This window comes from Vicia villosa, linkage group LG7 (assembly GCF_029867415.1).
Source record: "Vicia villosa cultivar HV-30 ecotype Madison, WI linkage group LG7, Vvil1.0, whole genome shotgun sequence".
NCBI lineage: Eukaryota > Viridiplantae > Streptophyta > Magnoliopsida > Fabales > Fabaceae > Vicia > Vicia villosa.
The window spans coordinates 35,219,853-35,232,309 of NC_081186.1; positions in this window are offsets into that span (position 1 = coordinate 35,219,853).

The window sequence follows — 12,457 nt, forward strand, 5'->3', positions numbered from 1 at the left end:
AAGTCTGGGGGAGTCGTACTCGCTTTATTATTTCCTTTTAAGTTTATTTCCTTTCCTTGTATTTCCCTTCCTTGTAATGTTTCTTTTCTAATTCAATAAAGCATATTTATGGAATTTCAAGTCTTATATGTATAATTCCGTGGCTATTACAATTTCTTCCATTTTCTTGAGCCATAACAAAATTTTTACTCCAAAACGATAAACGCATAACCCCGCACGTTCGAGAAATACGAAGCTACTCAAATACTTAACACATAGAAATAACAATAAAGATTCAAGACAATACCCTTATTGTCCCGACACTCTAAAACCCCCAAGTATGCGTAACCGATTTGAATACCCTTTATACCAAAACCATCGACTTTAATTTTTGAAGTAACCCTTAGTAGTTTATTCTAGCAGTCGGCACCGTCTTAGATACCAACTACGCAGAGAGTCGATGAATATAAGTGTATGATCCTTATAATAATAATTATGTGCTTAACCGCCAATAAAAATGTGCCTACTAAGTAAGGTGATCCTCACAGGATCATTTAACCTAACGGTTACAAATCTCAAATACAAAGGACTTAAAAACTCATTGTTGATTGGTTCAGAAGTTATCTGGTACTGAACTTGGTAGGAGGGACTATTGTCCGAATCCCCACAATCTACAAATGAGCACTAAGGAGTATACCACATAAATGTGCCAGAACTCCATAAGAAGGATCATAGTCACTAACCGACTACTCTGCTATGTGCGTGTCAAGATAATGGGCTTAATGTGATTGCGCGCGAATGAAAAGGGTAAAACATGATGACGAGTCAAGGTCAAGCTATAATGGCATGATTCAGATTGGTATGCACACTGGGAGTTGTCTAGTGTCGCTACTGTAAGTTTATTGCTAGGATCTGCAACATTATTCTCAAAACAAGAACACTATGTAGCTGAGTATGACCGAACGACGTGGTGGAAGCGTATTTCATTTTGTTGTCCTCCTATCTTTATCTTATTATTTTGCTTGAGGACAAGCAAAGGTTCAAGTCTAGGGGAATTTGATAACACGATTTTATATCGTATATTTAGCTTGAAATCCGTAGATATTTATAGCATTTTCCGTTTATTATATTGTTTTATTATGAAATTATGCGAGTATTTGCTTTGTTTCAGGTTTTACCATCTTATTGAGACTATTTGTGAAAAGGAGAAGAAATGGAGCTAAAATGACTACTATTTGTGCCTAAAAGATGAAAAATGGGTGCTGAAGTGAAAAGGAGGTGCAAATAAGACCCAAAATGTGCAAAGCAATGACCCAGCCCACGAAGGATCAATTGTGCGTGGCCCAAATCACACAAGCAAGTGGAGACGCACGTCTCCAACGTTCTTCTGCCACGTCACCAAGAGGAGACGCCCGTCTCCAACCACTCCTAGATTTTCTCCACTTGAGACGCACGTCTCAAGTCGTGTGCTGAGTCTCCCTAAAGAAGTGGAGACGCACGTCTCCAAGTCCCAGCCTGAGAAGTTCCTACTTTCACGCATTCCAACCGCAAAGGCTCGCCTATAAATAGAGGCAGCCACTTCACTTCAAACAGTCGGATTTCCTGCTAACGAAGTGCTGCCGAAATTGTACCGCATTTGCTATTTTCTTCCTGCTTTCAATTAAACAGTCTTATTCTCTCATAACAATTTCTACACCGGAAATTGTTGTGAACCTTTTATAAATCTAGCCTTACGTTAGATTTATCGTTTTTATTTCCTTGTTTTTAATTTCTGCCCGTTTAATTCCGAAGAACGATCCAACCAACCTGTGGTGGAAGTTCGATACTTCAAGATTCAATTGTAGTTTATTTTATTCAGGTTTATTATTTACCGCCTTTATTTATATTATTATTGCATGATATATTATATGCCATTTAACATGCCTTTTATTATAAGCCAAATTAATTTATGCATGCTTAACCGTATTAATATGTCTGGCTAATTAACTAAGATATCGGTATGTAAAGTAAGTTAACTGTGGGATCCGAAATAAATTGGCTTAATTATATTTTATTAAATATCACTTGTTTTTGGTTTGTATGTCTAATTTAATTAGTAAGTCTTAAAACCAATAGAGCGAAAGTTTGAGGGGTTAAGACGGTCAAAGGTTAAAATCAATAGAGCAAAAGTTTGAGATCTTTAACTGGATAGTAGACATAGGACATTAGTTTTAAGGATGGCGAAAGCGTATTAAAACTAATTAGAACTTATTTATTTTCAAAAAATGTTTTTACACCCGAGCGGGATGGCGAAAGCGTACGTTAGGGATATTAGCATGTTCCGAGTCAACAGAGCGAAAGTTTGAGATTAGGGGATTTAAATAGATAACGACTTCATAAAACAAGCATTTTATTAATTACGTTGTTTCCAAAAAGCTTTTCTAAAATCTAATGGGATGGCGAAAGCATACATTACGAGTTAGGATAGTAATCTAAATCAACAGAGCGAAAGTTTGAGAGGAGGATTTTTAATCAATTGAATTAATAAAGATTTTTAATCGAATTATGCATTAGCCAATGGACCTTCGGATCACCTTAAGTTAAACGAAATACATACTGATATCCGTCTATTATTATATTTCTTGATATTCACAATCACTTTCCCTTAGGAACAATCAAAATATTAGTAGCCTTAGCTTTACATAGTAACCTTAGATAACGGTAGATCGATTCATAGTCCCTGTAGATTCGATATCTTTTAAAACTACACGACACGACTGTGCACTTGCAGTCATCAGATTAATAGACACGTAAAGTCGCGATCAGTACCATGTATGATAAAGAAGGATTCTGGAACGAATGAGTAAAGAGAGTTGGAATTGGATAAAACTGAGAAATCTAATTAGTAATGATGATTGTAATGAGTAATCAAAATAGTGCAGCAAAAGCGGAATGTAACGTGTTGGATAATTGTTGGTATGACTTGAGAGGAGTCAGATAGTTGAAATTCAATGGTATAGGAATGTTATTATCGAGTTCTTGAAGGAAGCAGTTGGTGAAAAGTGTAAGTGTTATTTTATCGCTCAAATGGAAAAGTGTGTCTAAGCTTGGTACGTTCGGTAGATGGAATGCTTTACTGCAGTGTTGATCGAGTGTGGTCATACCATGGTTGTGTAATTATATTACTCAGTTATTGGGCGTATTGTATGAGTCGCACCTTGACGCTCCATTGTCGTTAACCTTTGGGAGATATGGCGAGTGGTACGCCTTAGGATGGTCAAATGCGACGTAAGAGCTGAGATTGAATGCATGAGGCATGCTTATGTTGGTTATGTCAGATGAATTTTGAGGTTCGACTAAGAAAGTGTTAACTGAGAACGGGAGAGTCAGATGAAGGACTCTTATCCGGAACTTTTCACTTGAGGTATGTTCTCGAGGACGAAAACTCTTTTAGTGGGGGAGAGTTGTAACATCCCGAAAATTATTTCTAATTATTTAATTTAAGTAGGAAAATTATTTAATTGGAATAATTGAACTTATGAGGAACATTGAGAAATATTGAAAATTTAATTAATAATTACAATTATTGGTGGTTTGTGGAAGATAATTGGAAAATAATGGTTTATGATGTTGGGCCACGTATGATGTTAAGGAATGAAGGGGGTGTTATATTAGTAAAGGTCCTATTCTAATTAAAGGTTATTTTATAAAATAATAAGGAATTGGGAGAAAGGAAAAAGGAACGTGAAAAGCAGAGCAAGGAGATGAGAGATTGGAAAGCTGATACGTGAAGAGGAACAAAGAAGAAGAAGACCAATAGAGAAATCTTTGGATAAGGTAAGGGGTGATTACTCTAATTATATGGTATTATGATTTTGATGATGATAGGATTGAATTAAGGGATTAGAATCTCTATTTGGGATGTTAGGTTTAGTGAAATACTAACACTGACATGCATGATTTGATGAATTGACTGCAATTGATGATGTAGTATTGTTACATGGTGTTATGGTATGTTGTTTGTGCATTAGAATCATGTATTTGGAGTATTTTGATGTTATTGGTGATCAATTTCGTAATGGTATGAATTGGTATGTGTTTGGGATGCATAAAAGCTTTAAAAATCATGTTTTTCAGCTACTGGGTTCGTGGGAACCGGTTCCCATGTGGGAGGAACCGGGTTCCACTGTTTTAGAACGTTAAAAATAGCATTTTTGGGTCCAGGAACCGGTTCCCATGTGGGAGGAACCGGGTTCCAGTACAAATTTAAGCAGCACGTTTTGAAAACTATTCTAACTTTAAAAGCTTCTAATTTTCAAACCGTAAGTCCGTTTTAGACGCCGTTTTAGAAGTTGTTCCTTAAATTGAATGCTATACCATATGAAATAAAGAAAACAATAATAACTTGATTTTATTTTGAAAAGTATCGTTTTCTTCAAATGTGTTTTATTCTTGTTTTGCATAGTTGATGAGGTGCAATGATTTGTTGTTTGCATAATTGAATATGTGCAGTGATGTGTGTTGTTATAATGTGATTGCTTCTGCTTGTTATGAAAATGGATGTTGTTTGTGGTAAATATGGTTATCATGTGTTTTGATGAATGATGATGCAGATGGATGTTATTCATGGTAAATGTTGTTATCATGTGTTTTGATGAATGATGATGATTGATTTGTTTTGAATGATGCATGATACATGTACATACTTGTTGGTGATAACTATGTTGAGTTATGTGAGACGATGTTGTTCATCGGATCGGTGATGTTGTAAGTATGTAATATGTGTGCATTCATTCATAAATCATTTGCGTTGGATCCCGTTGATGAGTGGATCGTTGGTGGCTAATTCCCATTGTGCGGAGATTAGTAAGCAGTCATCGTGTGCCCATGTGGGGTGTGAGCGATGAGGTTAGTCGTGTGCCCATGTGGGGTGTGAGCGACTTGAAGGGCAGTATCGCAGAGAGAAGTCCTGTGAATGTGATTCACGAATTTTGGTACCACATGCATAAGAGTCTGCATGGTCTTTGTATAAATTGTGACATGTTAGGATGAAATCCGGTGTTATGCTTGTGTGGTGTTATTGGTGCATACTTTTGACTTGTGCTTGTGATTGGTATGAATTGATAAATCTGAATATGCTAAGTAGGGTGGATAATTGCTTATGAAATTCTATATCTGATGATTTATAATGCTATTTAATTATGATGTAGTCTCACCCTTACTTTGATGATTTCAGATTGAAGTAGCGGTTAAAGTGATCGGTGAGGAGGACTCGTAGAGTTTATCCGGTTATGTTGGGTCGTGTCGGTCATGCTCTGATCTTGTAACACTGGGGAACGATAGTCTTAGAGTTACTCGTGATACACTGTTTTGCCATTATTGGTTTATGTACCGTTGATTTTATTGGAGATGTTTTATAACATTGTTAAATGAGTTTCCGCTGTGCTGAACATGTGTTTTGATATTTTTGGATCATTCCTAATAAAGCATGACAAACGACTTGGAGTTTTATTTATTTTATTAATTGTAACATCCTTGTTGTATAATTACTCTGATCTTTATTATGTTTTTTGCGGGGGTTTTAGAAGGGTGTTACATCTTTAGCAATCCCATCTGACTGCTTAATAGTGTGATCAGCAAATTTCAACTTTGTCTCACTCTTGCTTATTTTTCCAATCTCCAGCTTTTTTAAAATGGACAATGGCATCAAACTCACACTAGAACCAAAATTAATTACACCTTCTTGAACACTCTGTCATTGATGGTGCACGATATTGCCACCGCTCCAGGGTCTTTCTTGTTGATGGAGATCTTCCTTGATGGCGATACTCTACCACACTTTTCAGTTACAATTTCTGTTTCATCTCCCACTGACGTCTTTTTTGAAATTACCTCCTTCATGAATTTCTTGTATGCGGGCATATTTTCAAGTGCTTCAAAGAAAGGTAAGTTGATCTCCAACTTTTTGAACATTGCAGCAAACTTCTCAAAGTCTTTCTCTTTTGAATCCTTCTTTGTCACTCTAGAGGGGAAAGGTATCTTGATCACCAATTTATTTTCTTTCTTATTTTTCTCTTCAAGTGGCTTAACCGGTGGTACCACTACTTCAAGCTCTTTCTGATTTTTCTCTCACTTCTAGATCTACCTCTATGACTAATTTATCTTCTATTTCCTCTTCTTCTTCAGGCTCTAACGCTTTCTGACTTCTTGTTGTGACATCATTAATTTTCTCTTGGTTTTTTGGATTTGCCACAATTGAGCTTGGAAGAGTGCCTCGTGCTTGTAGAGTGAGATGTTGTGCTATCTGCCCCCCTTGAACTTCCAGGTTTTTGATTGAAGATGTTGTATTCCTATGGTTGTTTCTTAGGAACTTGTTGTTGCCGATCTTTTGCAGGAGAAGTTTAGATGATTCTTCCACCCCGGATTATAGGTGTTAGCATAAGAATTGTTCTGCTTCAAGAACTTGATCTCTTCTATTTGTTGAGGAGTTACAACACAATACACAGTTTGTTGAGGGCCATTATAGATTTCACAACTGACAGTCTGAGCCGGTTGAATTTGAGCCACGGTCTAAGTATCAATAGTCATCTTCTTGAGTCTTCTCTCGACTTCAGCTGTAATTTGGTCTTGCATTTTCTCAACTTGATTAGCCAGCTTCAAATTAATTATCCCTTTTGGCTGGCTTACACTACAGTTATATAACTTTAAATGCTCATTTGCAGCAATGGCTTCAATGATCTTCTTTATAACCGTGGCTATTGTAAAATTAGATGAGCCACCAGCAGCTGTGTCAATGAGTTGCTTAGTCTTCATCTTGAGACCATTCATAAAATTCTTCATTTGCTTAGTTGCATCCATGTTATGAGTAGGGCATGCTACCAACAATCGCTTAAACCTCTTGTACGCATCTTCTAGTGATTCTTCTTCCTTCTGTTTAAAATTCACTATGTCATACTGTAACACCCTTCTAAACCCTGCGATAATTAAATAAATTATTTAGAGTACATGAAAACAAGGGTGCCACAATTCAAATTTTAAAACAAGCATCATACGTCTATGTCATGCGTTCACTAAAAAAATTCAACACAATTCATAACTACTCATGTTAACACTGCGGAAAATCAGTCATACGGAATAGTTCAACATCTTTAGAAACTATATCCCTCAAAACATCAAAATAAAACAATAGAGTCATAAACATAAACTCAAAACATCCCATTCCCTAGTGTTACAATATCAGAGCATGACACCTGACGCTAAACTAAACGTACTGACTCATGAGCTAATCCTCACCAAGTCGTAAAAGCCGCTATCCTCAATCTGAAAATGACAACATGTAAGGGTGAGTCTCATCGCAATTAACAAATATTATAGCATCATAAATAATAACACAACATAGTTATATTAATCACCTAATTGTATTATATTCAGACAATTCAACCAACACATCATCAATTCATAACACTGAAACACATCCAATCATGTTATGAAAATCATGCATATGAATGAACTGACACAATGCATGTGGTACCAAACATCTTCAATGGGAATAACCCACCGACCGATCCAACATCTTCAAGATACGGCCCTGCCAGCACAAATTCCACACAATGGGAATTATGCCCTTCACTGAATCCCCACATAATCAGGATTCAGCCCTCAACAAATGGTTATGAATGAATGCAAGCATGTTTAAATATACCATCATCATCATCATCACCATCATCATCATCACCATCATCATCATCACCATCATCATCATCATCAAGTATGTTTAAATATATATTAGCATCATTCAAATATCATCCAATTATCATCATCATACAACTCATAAATCATCACATGATTATTACTTCAAACATAGCATGTATTAACACATCTCATCACATGTATGTACAATACATCATTCATCAAGAAATAAAATCATGTTTCAAAATAATTCAAGCTACACCTCATCCCATAATTTAAACACATAATTTATCTCTTAAGGTTCATCGTGCTCGAAACGACACTAAAAACGGGCATACGGTTTAAAAGTTATGGCCTTCGGAAATTTGTTAAACTTTTGTATACTGTGAGTCGACGCACGAATCCCATAGGTCGACTCATAGAATTTTCTGCCCCCTCGGGTTTTCTCAGGTCGACCCATGAGTCAACTCATGCTGGTCTTTTGGGAACCTGTAAGTCGATGCATACGTCTCATAGGTCGACGCACGCTGCGCTGATACATAATTTTTTTCTGCGATTTTGACATATTTCCTCTCCCAACCTCAATCAAATCGCACCATAACAGTTCCCACACCAAAACATCATCAAATAACATAACATACCACAGTTATAATACAGTTTAGAGGTCATCTAATACTAAAATCATTCATCAATTCATCAATCATATCAATTCAACAAAACAACCTAAATCTCCCAAAACCCCAAAACCTAAACATACATTCCAATTGATCTAACTAATATGCCTAATCAATATCATCACTTAAGATACGATAAGAGAAGTTAATCAGAGAGTCTCCCCTTACCTTAGTCAAACGTTCTTGATTGGTCTCTCCCTCTACTGCTCCTCTTTCACGTTCTTGAGTTCCCAATTCTTCAGTCTTTTCACGTTCTATCCCTTCTCTCCAATTTCCTTATTATTTTATGAAAATAACCTTAAATTAGTAATGGGCTTTACTAACTTAACACCTCCTTCTTACTAATCATCACCCATGGCCCAATACCATAAATCATTCTTTTCCAATTTATTTTCATAAAACCAAAATAAGTCTAATTATTAATTCAATTTCCAATTAAATTAAAAATTAAAATATACGGGTGTTACAACTCTCCCCCACTAAAAGAGTTTTCGTCCTCGAAAACACACCTTAAGTAAAGAGTTCCGGATAGGAGTCTTTCATCTGGCTTTCCAGCTCCCAAGTAACATTTCCATCAGCCGTTTCTCCCCAAGCTACTCTGACCAAAGCCATCTCTTTGCCACGTAATTGCTTTAGCTTTCGATCTTCAATCCTCACAGGTAAAGCCTCAACCGCCAAGTTGTCTTTCACCTGTACATCGTCTACTTGGATCACATGGGAAGGATCCACAATGTATTTCCTCAATTGAGACACATGAAATACATCATGTAAATTTTCAAGCATCGACGGTAAAGCAATATGATAGGCTACTTCTCCTACTTTTTCAGAAATCAGAAACGGACCAATGAAACGCGATGTCAACTTCTTTGACTTCAACACTCGACCAATGCCCGTCATAGGAGTAACTCTCATAAATACATGATCTCCCTCTTGAAACTCAAGTGTATTCTTTCTGTTGTCGTGATAACTTTTTTGACGACTCTAAGAAGCTTTCATTTTCTCCTGAATCATCTTAATCTTTTCCTTAGTCTGTTGCACAATTTTTGGCCCGATCACAACACTCTCACCAGATTCGTACCAACACAACGGCGTCCTACATCTCCTACCACACAAAGCCTCAAACGGAGCCATACCAATGCTCGAATGATAACTATTTATGTAGGTAAAATCAATCAACGGTAAATAACTGTCCCACACACCACCTTTCTCTAATACACAAGCACACAACAAATCTTATAATGATTGGATCGCCCTCTCAGTCTGTCCATCGGTTTGCGGATGATAAGCAAAACTCAATCTCAACTTAGTGCCCAAAGCCTTCTACAAACCTTCCCAGAACTTAGACGTAAATCTCGGATCTTTGTCAGACACGATACTCGAAGGAATACCATGCAGACTAACTATCTTTTCAATATACAATTGAGCCAACTTCTCCATCGGATAATCCATTCTTACCGGTATGAAGTGTGAAGACTTCGTCAACCTGTCCACAACAACCCAGATAGCCTCGCAATTCTTAACAGTCCTCGGCAAACCCGAAACAAAATCCATTGATATGCTATCCCACTTCCATTCTGAAATAAACAGTGGTTGCATAAACCCAGATGGATTTTGATGTTCAATTTTTGACTTCTGGCATGTCAAACAAGAATAAACAAACTCTGCAATTTCCTTCTTCATTCCAGGCCACCAGAATAACTTTTTCAAGTCATGATACATCTTGGTAGCACCAGGATGAATGCTCAATCCACTACGGTGTCCTTCTTCCAAAATATTCTTTCGGAGTTCAGCGACATCAGGGACACACACTCTATCACCAAACTTCAATATACCATTCTCGTCAACTCTGAATTCACCGCCTTTATCTTGGTTAATCAAAGTCAACTTATCGATCAATCCAACATCAGCTTTCTGACCCTCTCTGATCTCTTCAAGAATACCGCTACCCAATTTAACACTATTAGGAGTGCCTTCACATACTAAACTCAAATCTCTAAATTGTTCAATCAGATTCAACTCTTTCACTATTAGCATAGACATATGCAAGGTCTTCCTACTCAATGCATCAGCAACCACGTTTGCCTTACCAGGATGATAATTCAAACTAAAATCATAGTCTTTAAGGAATTCTAGCCTCCTTCTCTGCCTCATATTAAGCTCTTTCTGATCGAAGAGATACTTCAGACTCTTATGATCACTAAATACCTCGAACCTCGAACCATACAAATAATGTCGCCATAAATTCAAAACAAAAACCACAGCTGCCAACTCTAGGTCGTGGGTCGGATGATTCCTCTCATGCACTTTGAGTTGTCTCGATGCATAAGTGACCACTTGTTGATTCTGCATCAATTCACCACCTAACCCCGTCAGTGATGCGTCACAATATACCACAAACGATTCTGCCGGATTCGGCAAAATCAAGATAGGAGCACTAGTCAACCTTTTCTTTAACTCCTGGAATCCTTCTTCACATTTCGAATCCCAAATATAAGCTTGACCCTTCCTGGTCAATTTTGTTAACGGCAATGCTAACTTTGAAAATCCTTCTATAAAATTCCTGTAGTAACCTGCAAGACCAAGAAAACTACGAATTTCCGACACTGATTTCAGACCTTCCCACTGAGATACCGCTTCTATCTTCATAGGATCCAAAACAATACCATTCTTAGAAATCACGTGTCAAAGAAAACTAACTTCATCCAACCAAAACTCACACTTTAATAATTTGGCGAAAAGTTGCTTTTCTTTCAACATTTCTAACACAATTCTGAGATGTTCCGCATGCTCTTCTTCGTTCTTAGAGTATATCAGAATATCATCGATAAATACCACTACGAACTTATCAAGATAGGGATGGAAGATCCTATTCATATACTCCATAAAAACACCAGGTGCATTCGTAACTCCAAACGGCATTACCGAATATTCGTAATGACCTTACCTCGTTCTAAACGCCGTTTCCTAAATATCGTCCTCCTTCACCCGAATTTGGTGATACCCAGACCTCAGATCAATCTTACTGATTACACACACTCCAACTAGCTGATCCATCAAATCATCAATCCTCGACAATGGATACTGATTCTTGATAGTAACCTTGTTTAATTATTGGTAATTTACACACAGTCTCATATAGCCTTCTTTCTTCTTTACCAACAATACTGGCGCACCCCACGAAGAAACACCTGGACGAATGAATTTCTTTTCAAGAAATTCTTCCAATTGTTTCTTCAGTTCAGCCAACTCAAATGGTGACATACGATACGGTGCCATCGACACTGGACTAGTTCCTAGAACCAATTCAATAGCAAATTCTACTTCTCTTTCCGGCGGTAACTCGTTCACATCTTCTGGAAAAACTTTTGGAAAATCTCGTACTACTGGTAATTCATTACTCACCGCTTTCACTTTCACCTCCAAGGATGCAAATAATATGAACATTGCAGCCCCATATTTAACTGCTTCATTTACCTTCTTAGTAGTCATCGCCAAATCCTCGACACCGCTCTCTCCAGGAAAGATAACCGTTTTCGTAAAGAAATTAATATGAACCCGGTTGAATTCCAACCAGTTCATACCCAGAATAACATCAAGTTGTTTCAACGGAAGACACACTAAGTCCATTCCAAATTCTTTACCAAAAATATCTACCGGACAATTCAAATAAGCAGAAGAAGTAGTTACTAAACCCGACGCATGAGTATCAATAACCATACTTCCATTAATATCAGATATTTCTAATCCCAATCTTTTAGCACAATCCAACGAAATAAATGAATGTGTTGCTCCATTATCAACAATGGCAATTAAAGGTGTGCCATGGATAAAACACGCACCTTTAATCAATCGGTCCTCCGGAGTAGTCTCTGACCCAGACAAAGCAAAGACCTTCCCACCAGATTGATTCTTCTTTGGTTTAGAACACTGTGGACTAATGTGACCTTCTTCGCCATAGTTGTAGCAAGTCACAACCTTCTTCTTACAATCAGCAGCAACATGGCCCACTTTATCACACTTGAAACACTTCTTCTGATCAAGCTTGCAGTCATTCTTACGATGTCCAATTTCGCCACAGTTGTAGCACCTGAAAAATCACCGGAGTCTCCCCAACTAGGCTTCTTCCAATCACCAGC